Source organism: Scyliorhinus canicula, chromosome 1 (assembly GCF_902713615.1).
Source record: "Scyliorhinus canicula chromosome 1, sScyCan1.1, whole genome shotgun sequence".
NCBI classification, from domain to species: Eukaryota; Metazoa; Chordata; class Chondrichthyes; order Carcharhiniformes; family Scyliorhinidae; genus Scyliorhinus; species Scyliorhinus canicula.
This window is the reverse complement of record NC_052146.1, coordinates 205,075,211-205,091,005: the sequence shown is the minus strand read 5'-3', so window position 1 is coordinate 205,091,005 and position 15,795 is coordinate 205,075,211. Positions and strand designations below refer to the sequence as shown.

General features: G+C 47.2%; 1 protein-coding gene and 2 long non-coding RNA genes across 7 annotated transcripts in view; 2 read left to right on the top strand and 1 right to left on the bottom strand.

The window, feature by feature from the left end:
• The window catches only part of LOC119971165 (1-phosphatidylinositol 4,5-bisphosphate phosphodiesterase beta-1), a 983,652-nt gene that overhangs the window by 661,163 nt on the left and 306,694 nt on the right, over positions 1-15,795 (bottom strand). The window lies entirely within an intron of this gene.
• Positions 1-15,795, top strand: part of LOC119971187 — a 44,263-nt gene that overhangs the window by 9,755 nt on the left and 18,713 nt on the right. The gene's annotated exons all lie outside the window — the stretch shown is intronic.
• Positions 4,912-13,728, top strand: LOC119971181. 2 transcript variants are annotated; one of them, XR_005461774.1, is made up of 3 exons: positions 4,912-5,615; positions 9,711-9,834; positions 13,427-13,728. It is a non-coding gene; the product is annotated as an uncharacterized LOC119971181 (long non-coding RNA). The 2 variants fall into 2 exon arrangements; XR_005461775.1 differs by having other exon boundaries at positions 9,711-9,962.

Sequence of the window (15,795 nt, the reverse complement as noted above, 5' to 3'; positions counted from 1 at the left end):
AAGTGGACTTTGTCAGTCATCTGCTTCGTCTCAAGCTTTCTCCATCTCCCTCCCTGAATCTGTGGCTCACATCTGGTGCACAGGGCCCAAGGCAGCTCTGCAGCACATCACTGGAGAGCTGACAGGAGCCAGACATCACAGCCAAGCCCAATCAATCCTCCACTTGCCATTGCATAGCAGCAGCCAATCGTGCCTGATCAGCAACAAAAACGATTGGTAATGTTGCTTTGGGCTGGTACAGAGGCACTGAAGTTAAAACTATTGCACCTGTAAGATTTACCTAATTGGGGAACGGGAAATATTATAGTACCTTAGCAGAGAGCCGCGACCAACCTGGGATCTTGCTGTTCTGCATGGTTCAGTATGCACACCATAGCCTATAACCACTTTCCAATAGAGGTCAGAATCTGCTCTTTTTTTAAATTCATGCACAAGATGCAGGCATCGCTGGCAAGGCAAGCATTTATTGCCCACACCTAATTGCCCTTGAGAAGCCACCACCTGGAACCACTGCAGTGCATGTGGTGAAGATACATCCATAGTGACTTTTTAAAAAATCATGGTTTGGTACAAATAGGCCAGTTCAATCAAGAGTCACCCACATTGCTGTGGGTCTGGTCACTTGTCGGTCACTTGTAAGGAAGTTTCCCTCCCAAAGGGGCATGAGTGAACCTGATGGGTTTTTATGACATGATCACCATTACTAATGCTAGTTTTCATTTCAGATTTTCATTTCATTTAATTAACTGAATTTAAATTCCTCAGCTGCTACGGGGGATTTAAACTCACATCTCCAGATCATTAGACAAGGCTTCTGGCTTACTAACCCAGTCAGACTTTGCTCTTACCCCAGAGCATTGTGAACAGAAGTGACCTCATTTACAATTCAGAACTCTTAGTGCACAGTCCATTAAGGCAGAATATATTTTGCCAATTGATGCTACAAAGACAGCGGTGAAAGACAGCTTTAAAACACAATGCCCAGGAATCCCTACTCTTAGCCATGCTTCTTTCGAAATTTTCTCATTAAAAGCCATTTATCTGCTGTAAGAGACGTGCCAAAAATGCAGGAAGTTAGAAAAGCATAATTTAAAAAGAAAATACATGAAGCGTTTAAATATTGATATTCAAAGGGACTTGGAAGCACTCATCTGGGATGCACTGAAAGTTAGTTTTCAGTACAGCAAACAATTAGGAATGCAAAAGCAAGAAATCTTGCTACAATTGTATCGAGATTTGGTGGGACTGTCCTTGGAGTATTGTGTGCAGTTTTGGTTACTATGTGACTTTAATCTGCATATAGGTTGGGCAAGTCAAATTAGCAACAATACATTCGAGGAGGAATTCCTGCAGTGGTCTTCTAGACCAATACGTTGAGGAACCAACTCGAGAACAGACCATCCTAGGCTGGGTATCGTGCAATGACAACGGAACAATTGCCAATCTAGTTGGGTCATGAAAAGTCATTGGCAAATAGGGTTAAGGAAAATCCCAAGCCTTTTTGCACGTACATAAAAAGCAAGAGGGTATCCAGGGAAGGGTTGGCCCACTGAAGAACAGGCGAGGGAATCTATGTGTGGAGCCAGCGGAAATGGGCGAGGTACGAAATGAATACTTTGCATCAATATTCACCTAAGAGAAGGAATTGGTGGATGTTGAGTCTGGAGAAGGGTGTGTAGATAGCCAGGGTCACATTGACATCCAAAAAGAAGAGGTGTTGGGCGTCTTGAAAAATATTAAGGTAGAAAAGTCCCCAGGGCCTGATGGGATCTACCCCAGAATACTAGAACAGAATAGAATTTGCAGTACAGAAGGAGGCCATTCGGCCCATCGAGTCTCACCGGCTCTTGGAAAGAGCACCCTACCCACGCCCACACCCCCACCCTATCCCCATAACCCAGTAACCCCACCCAACATTAAGGGCAATTTTGGACACTAAGGGTAATTTAGCATGGCCAATCCACCTAACCTGCACATCTTTGAACTGTGGGAGGAAACCAAGCACCCGGAGGAAACCCACGCACACACGGGGAGAACTTGCAGACTCCGCACAGACAGTGACCCAAGCCGAGAATCGAACCTGGGACCCTGGAGCTGTGAAGCAATTGTGCTAACCACCATGCTATCGTGCTGCCCCTAATACGGAAGGAGGCTAGAGAGGAAATTGCTGAGGGCTTGACAGAAATCTTTGGATCCTCACTGTCTTCAGGTGATGTCCCGGAGGACTGGAGAATAGCCAATGTTGTTCCTTTGTTTAGGAAGGGTAGCAAGGATAATCCAGGGAACTACAGGCCATTGAGCATTACGCCAGTGGTAGGGAAATTACTGGAGAGAATTTCTTGAGACAGGATCTACTCCCATTTGCAAGCAAATGGACGTATTAGCGAGAGGTAGCGCAGTTTTGTGAAGGGGAGGTCATGTCTCACTAACTTGATAGAGTTTTTCGAGGAGGTCACAAAGATGATTGATGCAGGTAAGGCAGTTATATCGACATAGAATTTACAGTGCAGAAGGAGGCCATTCGGCCCATCGAGTCTGCACGGCTCCTGGAAAGAGCACCCTACCCAAGGTTAACACCTCCACCCTATCCCCATAACCCAGTAATCCCACCCAACACTAAGGGCAATTTTGGACACTAAGGGCAATTTATCATGGCCAATCCACCTAACCTGCACATCTTTGGACTGTGGGAGGAAACCGGAGCACCCGGAGGAAACCCACGCACACACGGGGAGGATGTGCAGACTCCGCACAGACAGTGACCCAAGCCGGAATCGAACCTGGGACCCTGGAGCTGTGAAGCGATTGTGCTATCCACAATGCTACCGTGCTGCCCATAAATGGCAGTGGATGTTGTCTATATGGACTTCAGTAAGGCCTTTGACAAGGTCCCTCATGGCACACTGGTATAAAAAGTGAAGTCACACGGGATCAGGGGCGAGCTGGCAAGATGGATACAGAACTGGCTAGGTCATAGAAGGCAGAGATTAGCAATGGAAGGGTGCTTTTCTGATTGGAGGGCTCGTGGTGTTCCGCAGGGATCAGTGCTGGGACCTTGGCTGGTCGTAGTGTACATAAATGATTTGGAGGAAAATGTAACTGGTCTGATTAGTAAGTTTACAGACGACACACAGGTTGGTGGAATTGCGGATAGCGATGAGGACTGTCAGAGGATACAGCAGGATTTAGATCGTTTGGAGACTTGGGCGGAGAGATGGCAGATGGAGTTTAATCCAGACAAATGTGAGATAATGCATTTTGGAAGGTCGAATGCAGGTTGGGAATATACAGTGAATGGTAGAACCCTTAAGAGTATTGACAGTAGTGGGAGGGGGACACACGTTTTCTTTGTTTTGGGCTGAAGGGACGTGTATATTTGTTCATTGCTAATGACGGGCGTTAATTTATTTTTCCTTTTTGTATACATGGGGGGGGGGTTGTTCTTTCTTTTCTTGATAGTTTTTGTTATTGATATTTTGTGAAAATTTGAATAAAAATTATTTTTTAAAAAGGAGTATTGACAGTCAGAGAGATCTTGGTGTACAGGTCCACAGGTCACTGAAAGGGGCAACACAGGTGGAGAAGGTAGTCAAGAAGGCATACGGCATGCTTGCCTTCATTGGCTGGGCCATTGAGTATAAAAATTAGCCAGTCATGTTGCAGCTGTACAGAACGTTAGTTTGGCCACACTTGGAGTATAGTGTTCAATTCTGGTCGCCACACTACCAGAAGGATGTGGAGGGCTTTGGAGAGGATGCTGAAGAGATTTACCAAGATGTTGCCTGGTATGGAGGGCATTAGCTATGAGGAGAGGTTGAATAAACTTGGTTTGTTCTCACTGAAATGACGGAGGTTGAGGGGCGACCTGATAGAGGTCGACAAAATTATGAGTGGCATAGACAGAGTGGATAGTCAGAGGCTTTTTTCCCAGGGTAGGGGGGTCAATTACCAGGGGGAATAGGTTTAAGGTGCAAGGGACAAGGTCTAGAGGAGATGTACGAACTAGGTTTTTTACACAGAGGGTAGTGGGTGTCTGGAACTCGCTGCTGGAGGAGGTGGTGGAAGCGAGTTCCAGACACCCACTACCCTGTATCCACCACCTCCTCCAGCAGCGAGTTCCAGACACCCACTACCCTGTATCCAGACACTCACGGGCCACTCTAGGCGACCCCCAACCCCCCATGACTCTTGGCCCGAATGGGCCGAGCAGCCATAAAAAAAGAGTCCTGCCGGCGCCGTTCTAACCTGTTCTGAGCCGGCGGGACCTCAGCGTTGAAGGGTCAGGTGGTGGCCAGTGCGGGATAGGGGGGTCCGACCCTGGAGGGGGCCTCCGATGTGTCCTGCCCCGCAATCGGGGCCCACTGATTGGCGAGCCTGCTTCTCTGGCTGGGGGCCTCCTTTCCTACGCACCGGCCCCTGCAGCCCTGCGCCATGTTGCGTCGGGGCCGGCACGTTGAAGGAGGCCACTTCGCATGTGAGTGTTGGCGATGGTGCCACTGCGCATGCGCGGCCCCCGCCGTGCACAGTTTGTGCTGGGGTCAGCAGCTGGAGCGGCGTGAACTGCCGCTGTACGGGCCAGAATTATTCCTGGCAGTGGCCCGTTCATGCCGTTGTGAAATGCGACGGCGTTTACGACAGTGTGGACACTCTGCCGCGGGATTAGAGAATCCCGCCCCATGTGTTTGGAGGGTGCTACCTAAAGAGCCTTGACAGCTCCTGCAATGCATATTGTAGATGTAGACACTGCTGCTATTGTGCGTTGGTGGTGAGGGGAGTGAATGTTTGTGTAAACAGTGCCAATCAAGCAGGCTGCTTTGTCCTGGATGGTGTCAAGCTTTTTGTATTGTTGGAGCTGCACTCATCCAAGCAAGTGGGGAGTATTCCATTATACTCCTGGCTTGTGCCTTGTGGGTGGTGGACAGGCTCTGGGGTGTCAGGAGGTGAATTACTCACCTCAGGATTCCTAGCCTCTGACCTGCTCTTGTAGCCACAATATTTATATGGCTAGTCCAGTCGATGGTAACGCCCAGGGTGTTGACAGTGGGCAATTCAGTGATGGTAGTGCCATTGAATATCAAGGGGCGATGGTTTGATTCTCTTTTATTGCAGATGGTCATTGCCTGGCATTTGTGTGGTGCGAATGTTACTTGCCACTTGTCAGCCCAAGACTGGATATTGTCCAGATCATGCTGCATTTGCACATGGACTACTTCAGTGTCTGAGGAGTCGTCAATGGTGCTGAACATCGTGCAACGCCACATCTAACCTTATGTTGGAAGGAAGGTCGATGATTGTTATAACTCCCACGAGACCCATGGGGATTAATCTCCCCATGAGCCACTTGGAGTACGAGCTCCTCCACTGAGGGGTGGAGGCCCATCAGCAGGTTCCTTAAGTAAGAGCCATAAAGGTCAGCCCAGGTGTAAGCTAAACTGCAGAGTAATATCGACTGGGACTGTTACTTGTAAATACTTTCCTTTGGAAATAAACCTTATTTTGACTCTTTTTTCTGGACTCCTCCATGACTACTAAATTGGCGACGATGATGAAGCTGAACTGCAGTTGGTGCTGCTAACCATTTGGAGCATAGCCACCTCACTTCACAAAGGAATAAGGTTTGCCCCATTTTGAAAATTCCGCTCTTTTTCAGATTCGATGTGGGAGTAGAGGACTGGGCTCAGTACGTGGAGCGTGTGCTCTATTTTTTAACTCGAACACTATCATTGAGGATAATTGCCAGGCAGTAATTCTTCGGACCACCTGTGGCACCCCCACTTTCAGTGTCATAAAAAGCTTGATGTATCACGTGGCCCCAGACTCCAAGATGTTTGAAGAACTAGTCCCACTCATGACAAACCACTACGACCCCTAACCTTTGGTTATCGTACAGAGGTACAGATTCAGTACGGCTGAGTATGACCTCAGGGGAGTCAGTCACAAAGATTTTGGTACGATTGCACAAATTGGCAGAATTTTGCAACTATCGGCTATCCCTAACAGAGATGCTACGGGATCGCCTTTTATGCGGCTCTAAATAATGTGCCAAATTACCCGCCAAAATTGCTGACTGAGCCCATTTCGGGACATAAAGAAGGACATCGAGATTGCCCTCTCCTGGGAGAGTGCAGAGATGGGAGTCCAGGAACTCAAGGGGATGTCAGGGATTGAGGTACACACCGTAGGGCACACCCCCATTCTGGCGGACCACAGCCCCTTGGACAGGGCTCCTGAAACCCCGGGACCAGGCCCGTGGCCAAGGGCCATGTGTTGTAATGTAGGAAGCAGCAAATGTGCATGCTCCCAACAACCAGAAATGTGATGGTAATCAGGTAACCTGTTTCTGTGATGTTGATTGAGAGATAAATATTGCCCAGCACACTGTGGAAATCTCCCCTTCTCTGTTTTTAAATAGTGCCATGGGATATGTTACATTTGCCCAAGCAGGCCTTGGTTTAATGTCTCACCTGAAAGATGGCCCCTCCAATAATGGAGCATACTCTCATTGAAGTACTACATTGAAATGTCAACCTAGATTTATATGCTCAAGCGTTGGATAGGGACTTGAACCTGGAAACTTCCGAGAGTGCTAGCAAATGAGCCATGGCTGACACCAGTATTCAGGTGCGATTGGAGACCCTGGCTGATTCTTAACCCGGGCCAGCTGAAACCATCAGCAGTGCCGTGGACCACGTATTCAGCTGTAAACAGCAGCATTGTCTGGACTGTTAAAACTTAGGACTTTTCTTCTCTGAAAGGTTCAGTTAATCATTCAGTAAAGTGAATTCAGAAGTTAAGTTGATGCTGTTGGTACTTATTACGCTTGCTCTGGTTTCTTATCAGATCATCACAAGCTCATAGCAGCAACATGGCAGCATGGAAACGTCAATGTTTGTGAGGTGCCGCATTTGCACCCGTCACTGCTCAACCTTTAGGCAGCCTGAATAATGTGTGGTTTTGAATTCCGCTGTTTACAATCTGGCAGGCATTCCAGTCTGAATATCATTTCAGCGAGCTTGAGTAAATGATCATCGCGTCCCAATTCAAAATCATCCTCTGAGAAGCGGCAGCATGTGGCTTGCAAGGCACAGGAACCTGCAGCTGGTTGTGTGTGATTGAGTGTAACACAGGGGCATACAGCTCGATCAGCCTAGTGCAGGCTAATATCAGTGCTGGCGAGGACATGAAAAGGAGTTCTATTATGTCGGGCTATTCTGATATCCTGAAGCAAATTAGTGGATGTTATGAGCAGTGATGCTCCCGCACATGTTAGCACCTTCTGATGATATTCTGATGGTCAAACCATTTGACCCTCAGATCAGTAATGTAATAACTTGCACAAAACACACGGGGCTGGGTTGACTGTTTTCCTTGTATGGCTCGAGGTGCATGAGCTCCCTTGCCAACTGCGGGTCTATTACCCGGTGTATATATGGTCGGCCAGATAAGAACCGACCGACAGAGAGAGGACCCAGTGAAGCCTAACCACTCCTCTTTGTAAATAGTACTTACTTTAAATAAACAAAATAAATGTCTTCTTTATGTTACTTATCTGACTCCCTTTGCCTTTATTAAAGTTTGACTTCTGCACCTCCTGTCATGACAGGTTGGCAGTGTTGTAAGGTTGTTTGGAGTTTCTCTGAGAGGTCTGAAGACTTGTATGGTTGAATATTAACTGTTTATTGGCAGCCCGTAACTCTGTGCACCTCCACAGATGCTAACTCCATGCGGGCTCCTTCCATACTCTTACAGTCATATAATTCTCCACATCCTTACGTGGACAATTCTGTTCCCCAATCCCACATTAACCCTTGCATGCCGGACACCATTATACCGCAGGCAGTACTTCCGGATTCTGCGGCTCAGGGAGCAGAGGATGATTGTCAGAATGGATGGCCTCCCCTCCTTTTCCTATATTCTCATACCAAGCAGTTTTTAAAAAACAAATTGTTCTTGCATGGGATGTGAGCAACGCTGGCTGGGCCAGCATTTGTTGCCAATCCCTATTTGCCCTTGAACTGAGTGGCTTGCCAGGTCATTTCTGAGGGCAGTTAAGAGTCAACCATTTCATTGTGGATCTGGAGTCACAATAGGCTGGACCAGGTCAGGATGGGAGATTGTGTTCCCTAAAGGGGCATTAGTGAACCAGATGGGTTTTTACAATAACCGATGATGGTTGTCATGGTCACCATTACTGAGATTAAGACAATTACAGATTTATTGATTGAATTTCAATTTCACCAATTGCCGTGATGGGATTTGAACCCATGTCCTCTGAACAACCGGCTGGGCCTCTGTCTAGCTAGTCCAGTGACATTACTACTACACCACCCCATGGCGGTGAGCCCAGTGCGAAGCAATGCTTATAAACCATTGTCTAATGTCAGCACTGAGACAGTGGGAGCTGTGGTACTGGACACCTTTGCACACATCCAGCCTTGAAAAAGGGATCCAGCCCCTCGGCTCAGCCTCATTTGATATCCGACTAGAAATTCTTGTCCCTTCATGGTCTTGGATGAACGTGGGATGAGGATTTCCCAGCGAGCGGCAGATCTTAAAGCTGTTGCAAATTAAAAGGGATGTCTTGTTTTCTTTGGAAGCGAAAAAAGTGTATTTTCTTGCAATGTCACCTGACTAAGGACAAAGATGAACATCGCTGATCAGCCAGACCAAGTGAGCGAAAGGAGCATAAAGAAGATGCAGGTTCATTTACACACATGTATGTTGAATGCAGAGTGTGTATGCACTCTTCAAGCTTCATGTCTCCTTGGAGAAGATACAACAAGGAGGAATGGTACACAGAAGGATAACTCACAATTACAGAGCCTTCAGCCACTTTAGAGAGAGACAACTCTGCAAATACTGGGGTCAAAGACCGCAGAAGGAATGGGTGACAGGCATGATGTGTTAGGCAGGTTGGTTCGACGTTGACTGCAACTGGATGCAGGGAAGCTAGAAACAAACGTCTAACAGCGGAGATGATCCAACACTGTTTTATTTAACTATAACCTGCTGTACATGTTCAGCTGTGGGTTGACACTCTACTAATCCTACTGACGACATCTTACTGGCTCGACCAGACCTACTAGCTACCACATGGCAATAATGCCCACTGACCTGCGCACTCTGACGGTCTCAGTGTCTGGGTCCCGAAAAGAGCGGGAGTCTTAATGCCATGTGGGCTTTATAGTAGTGGTGTCTTGTCTGGTGATTGGTTGTTCTGTGTTGTGTGTTCATTGGTCATCCTATGTGTCAACCACTGCCTGTCTGCATCTTATTATATACATGAGTGGATATTATGACAAGGCAAACTGGAAGACTTCCTCATTTTTTCATTTGCCCATATTGGCCAGTCCAACACCACCCATCAATGCCAATGGTGGACTTCCATCCATCCTTCTATTTTCAATACCAAGGGATTCAGGGAGTTCTCCCAATGATTGAGGATTGCCATCCCTTCATCATGATGTACACTGGAGTTTATAATTAATGGATAGTTTATGTGCTGACTGGACTGTCACTGAGGATGAGTGCCATATTCTGTCACTCTACCCATTTTTCCTCTGACACCCAGAGCGCCTTGATGAGGATGCTAATATAAATTGCAGACAATTGAAAAAGTTGTCAAAGGATTTAATTGTCCAATTAGGTTTTGAGGTAACATTTTTACAACTGTTGAGAGTAACCTATTTTTGCTTTCTCCATTCTGGTAGCTTGCCGACAGACAGATTGCATCCTAATTAGCCACATCACTATGCTACCAAGACGAGCAAGGCTCATGAGGGAAGACAGTAGTGGATGATCAGATTGTACCGCCGTCATCATCACAGAACACCGGTTAGGTTCCCTTTTAATTAGCGCTGAGTTCAAGATCAGGCTCTGCATATCTGAGGGGATTCTGTGGACACTCAAAAGGACTTATCTCTTCCCGCCAAGATTTGATGCAGGCATCAAACAATCCTCAGGTTAGACCCACTGCTGCTGCGCCTTTCCTGTTCTGTGCCAATTCAAGGGGCCTGAGCAACTGCTTCAGTGTAGGGCCAATGAACATGACACTTGAAAATTGAAGCTAACATGCTGGCAGGCAGGGAGAAAATAGTCCACACATTGTTTAGAAGATACATGTTCAATAGAGAACAGGCGCTCTGGGTGTCAGAGGAAAAATGGGTAGAGTGACAGAATATGACACCACATGAACTACTCAAAAGCATCCCTGCCTCTTTTTCTCCCTCTCAAGGGACTATCCTGTAGCTACATGAAAAGCTGTGGAAATAACGCCAATTTGGATAGCACTGATCTGTTAATATGGGCCACTGTAAACTGTTTCTTCTTCAAATCAATTTATATAATTGAGCTCGCAAAACGTAGGCATCAGGGTTTAATTTCTTTTGGTGTTGACCCGTTCAATGTGTTCCTGTAAAATTCATTCATGAATTATTTAAACACAGTCATTAACTGTTTAAAGTAAACAGATTCGGGGCTGTGTTAAACTGTTGCACAAAGGAATTTTAAGTGTGATCTTGTTATGCAGTGGAGATTAAAGTAGAAATGGCAGTGGTTTAATATAATTGTTGGTTTGTTCATCTTCTTAACTGGCAGAAAAAGGCGTTCCTACAGTACTTAACACAGGAGGACTAACATTCATTCACGAGATATGAGGATCACTGGCTTTATTGCCCATCCCTATTTGCCATTGAGAAGTTGGTGATGAGCCCCCTGCTTGACCATGCGTCCATGCAGTGTGGGTACAACCACAGTGATGTTAGGGAAGGAATTCCAGGATTCTGACTCAGCTGATTTGAGTCCAGATGAAAAGCAGGACTCAATCAGAAATAGAAACCCAATTAAATGGGGAAAGCTTACTGTCTGACGCCTTTCATCCATAGTACACCGAGGGGCTGGAGACTGTGTAGAACCCCTCTGACTGCATGCCTGACATGGAATGTACATTGTGAATATCAAGCGTATTGCAATTGTATTGGGGTACCACAGAGTGATGCATGCTGTATGGAGAAAAGTTGGGCTCGCTCCACATTGAATGGGGTTTCCCATTGTGGGGCAGCCCCATGCTGTCGGGAAACCCCCGGGTGCCGGCAAAATGGAGAATCCCTACAGGGGAGAATCATGTCCGGGACCTCTGTGATGGCACGGGTGCACCTGTGCACCGAGCTCTGTAAGATTCCAGACAGGTCCCACTCAGTGCCTGGAAGGACCATGTTGCGTAAATGTTCAGGGTGAATGTCACCTTGATGGTCAGCAGGAGCGGGTGTCCTCCCTCATTCCTCCTCATCATGACCTGGCAGATATGTTGCACTATCCCCCTGCTCAGCTGGAGTCTTCAAAAGCATGCCCAGTCCGGCAGGTCGTCGAATGACAGGCAGTGCCGACACATATGCGGGCTCATGCAACGCCTTCTTTGCACCTCCTCCTCGGCATGTTGGGCGGCCAGCTGCTGCCTGCTCCTCTGGGGCAAGCTCTGCTGCTGCAGCGTCCTCCACGAGCAGTTCCAGCTCGTGCAGCCTCAGTGCTTCCCCCACTGCTGCGGCGACTAGGGTGAAAACTACCATTCCTGGTTGAATTCCGAAGTCCATTGTCTGCAGGGGCTGAACATCAGACATGTTAGCATGATGCATACCCCATGCCCAACCAGGTCCACGGGGCTACATGGTGGACCAAGTGTGCACCGCAACATGCGGCCGGTGTCACTCTGCCAGGCTCGGGGGCACGGTGGGTGGTCAGTGGGATGCGCAGCAAGATAGCTGCTTGCAGGCCGTGGCAATGGTGGTCCATGCCTGGACACCCTGGTCACATGGAGGGTCATCTGAACCCCAGGACCCATCATCTGTCAACCCCGTCACCCTTTGCTGCTCCCCACCCCCCAGGCTTGGCGGAGGCGTACCGGCTCTCTCCCCGCCCCCCCCCCCCTCCTCCGCCAGCCCTGCCAGCGGCAGGACCTGCGGCCTCTGTGTGTCCTAACTCCTCTCTCTCCCTTGCCAGCCATGTCTCTTGGTCCCCGATTTTTAAAATGACAAGTGACGGTTGCCGTCAGGAATTCCCCCTAGCGATGGTGCAGGATTACGGAGGCCCCGGAGAATACTGGGTCAGGCTCGCCAATGATATGCAAATGGATTTTACTGTGCCTGCGGTGTAGAACGCATTGTCGCCGCTTTCGAGGCGCCAGAGCATTGAAAGCCCGGCGCCCGTCATGATTTTTATTTCACGACCGATTCTCCGCCAAATCGCCTTTCCCGGTTTCGGCGTTAGTCCACGGAGAATCCCACCCCTCATGTTTCAAAATTTCCAAATGACTTTGATCTCCACACCAACAGGAGGTGGATAATGGCTTGCACACTTTTACCATAGATGGATTCTTTTTTTCCCCCATAAATGTAGAGTACCCAATTCATTTTTTTCCAATTAAGGGGCAATTTATCGTGGCCAATCCACCGAACATGCACATCTTTGGATTGTGGGGGCGAAACCCACGCAAACACAGGCAGCACGGTAGCATTGTGGATATCACAATGGCTTCACAGCTCCAGGGTCCCGGGTTCGATTCCGGCTTGGGTCACTGTCTGTGCGGAGTCTGCACATCCTCCCCGTGTGTGCATGGGTTTCCTCCGGGTGCTCCGGTTTCCTCCCACAGTCCAAAGATGTGCAAGTTAGGTGGATTGGACATAATAAATTGCCCTTAGTGTCCAAAATTGCCCTTAGCGTTGGGTGGGGTTACTGGGTTATGGGGATAGGGTGGAGGTGTTAACCTTGGGTAGGGTGCTCTTTCCAGGAGCCGGTGCAGACTCGATGGGCCGAATGGCCTCCTTCTGCACTGTAAATTCTATGAATGTGCAAACTCCACATGGAAAGTGACCCAGAGCCAGGATTGAACCTGGGACCTCAGCGTCGTGAGGCAGCAGTGCTAACCACTATGCCACCGTGCTGTCCTGTAGATGAATTATTATGTGGATTTCTAAACTGCTGCTGTTGACTGGCACACTCATTTGATACAAAAAAATAACAATTTTTCTGGCACATAGGGTGATTCACCAAGAGACTGCACCCAAAATTGGTTGCAATCCAATGGCCAACTGAACTGACTCGATGCAATTAAATTTCATGCATGTACTCCAAGAAGAAGCAACTCATGTAATAAATCCCACAGTTACCAGTGGTGTGCATGCCAATTTATTTCTATATCATTGAGCCCTTGTGTGAGCCCAACAGTAATCCAGCAAACAATGGCTGCAGGCTCCAGCAGCAATCTTTAAACTGCCACAGAAAATCACAAAAGCAGTAAGCATCTTATATTATTTTCTCAAATGATAAGAAATAGGAGCAGGGGGAGGCTTTGCAGCACTCCAGCGTGCTGCGCCATTTCATAAGATCATGGCTGATCCTTTCTTCCACTTTTCTTTCTAATCACCGTATCCAGGGTTCAAGCTGCTTCTGGCATCGGTGCTGTGACATCAACGGGCCACAAGGTTTCCATTGGGTGACACCAGTTAGAGGACTGAACTCTCTGACCAAAGGCAATTTGAGTCAGATGGAAGCCATCGTTGGACAAAACTGCACTTTAGCCCTCAGCTGGATGAATGGACAGTTTGCACCTGATGCCATTGTGAACTGATCATTAGACACAATTTCTAATTTTGCCAGAATTAGTAGTTCAATGTCAAAGGGCTGGTTGTGTGAGTGTGTGTGTATGTATGCGAGTGAGTGGAGTCAGTGAGTGAGTGAGTGAGTGAGTGTGAGTCAGTAAGTGAGTACGTCTGTGTTTGTCTGTGAGTGTACGTGGGTGAGTGTGTGTGTCTGTGTGTCTGGCTTGTGGACGCGGGGGGGATCCGGCCCTGGAGGGGGGCCCCACGGTGGACTGGCCCGCGATCGGGGCCCACTGATCTACGGGCGGGCCTGTGTCGTGGGGCCACTCTTTCCCTCTGCACCTGTTTGCGGATTTGGCTTGCTCAATTGTCATGGGAGTGTCCCTTTAAGAAATGTTTTTGTCTCATCACATGGCTTCAGTGATGGGTGGAGCTCGGCTGTGGCTCTGTGAGTTTTTACTTTCGCTTTGAGTTTGCAGCTGGTTTGTGGCTCTGTGGGTTTTACTTTCACTTTGAGTTTTGGACTGGGTTTTGAACTGCACAGGTTGAAAGAAGTGTTTCTCTATCTATATTTTAAAAGCTGTTTCCAGACTACTTGATAACTTAAAAGAGATAATTGTTTTCTGGAAGGAATTCAAACCTGCTGTCGGAGAAGGGGAACAGAGTATCACTAACAAGTCTTATACCCGTAAGAGTGTTGTGTGCTGGGCCACACCTTTGAAACAGGGTTTCTGGTTTTACTTGGATTTTGTTATTGAATTGGAACCGTTAAAGGGAGAATTCATTAAGGGTTATACATAGATAGGGCAGCACGGTGGCACAGTGGCTAGCATTGCTGCCTACGGCGCTGAAGACCCAGGTTCGAATTCCAGCCCGGGTCACTGTCCGTGTGGAGTTTTCATGTTCTCCCCGTGTCTGCGTGGGTTTCACCCCCACAACCCAAAGATGTGCAGGATAGGTGGATTGGCCACGTTAAATTGCTCCTTAATTGGAAAAAATAATTGGGTGCTCTAAATTTTTTTTAAAAAGGTTATACATAGATTACTGTAGCTGTGTGGGGCTTTATGTTTGTAGTTCTTAGCGTGTGTGTTTATAAAAATGTTAATTAAGTTTGTAGAATAAAGCTTGTTTTTTGATTTAAAGCACCTAAGAACTCTGTTGAATAATACCTGAAGGGCTGGCTCTTGTGCTCATCGTAACCAAAATCAATAAACAGTTATAGGTCAGATGAACTCCATAACATACTTTGGTGGTTTGTAAACCCTGGCCCATAACACAATGCAGTATGGATGATGTTAAAAGCCCTTGGTCAGCAGTACTGTTTCCTCAAAAATACTACCTACAGCTTTCAAAAGTGCTGGAAATCATGGAAAGAGCCAGCTGGGCTACCACTGATAAAACATGTTTTATTATTTGTCATGACTTAGTTGCGCATATGCATTTCCTTGCTTCTTCCCCCCTGACAGAAATTAAATTTGCAGCTCACAAATGACTCAGATCGAGAACACGAAAGATGAGGTAATTCTAAATGCTGTTACGGTATGAACATCAATCCAGGCCTTGTCCACTTGCCTGTCCCATTAACTTTCCACTCCATAGTTAACTCTCTTCTCTGAACATGGTAAACATTCTGACGATTCTTTCCAAGAGATTGATTAATATCAATAAAGACCATCACAGGTAGAAAACCCACACACTAACAAGGCCAGTCATCAGAAAGATAAAGCAATTAAAACTTTCATTAAAGAACAAGATCTAGCTACTTACAATTCGATTAGACAGATTTGTTTGAACACAAGCTATTCCGTGGTCATAGCAACTGCCAGCCATCTCAAACAATCCTGTATCCCCTTTGACACTGACGTTCATTTAGCTTGGACTGCAGAAGATCAGCATCTGTGGGCCAGTTCCCCTATTCGCATTGCTAAACCTGCCTCCTTTATGCAGGCAGCCTGATTCCAATTCTAGTATATGTGCGTTTAAATCTGCTGCAGGGCTGAGGGCTACAAAGGGGTTCAATTTGCTCCTTGTGCAATTTGTGAAATGTGTGCTAAGCTTTTGTCTGTGCTATTTCAAATCTGATGCAAAGTGCAAAACTAGTTAATAACTGAATTATAATACATTGCTAAAGTACTAATTGGTGTACCAGATACTTCATCTCCAGAAAGGAGAGGAACAGGCACAGCATTCACCCAAACACACA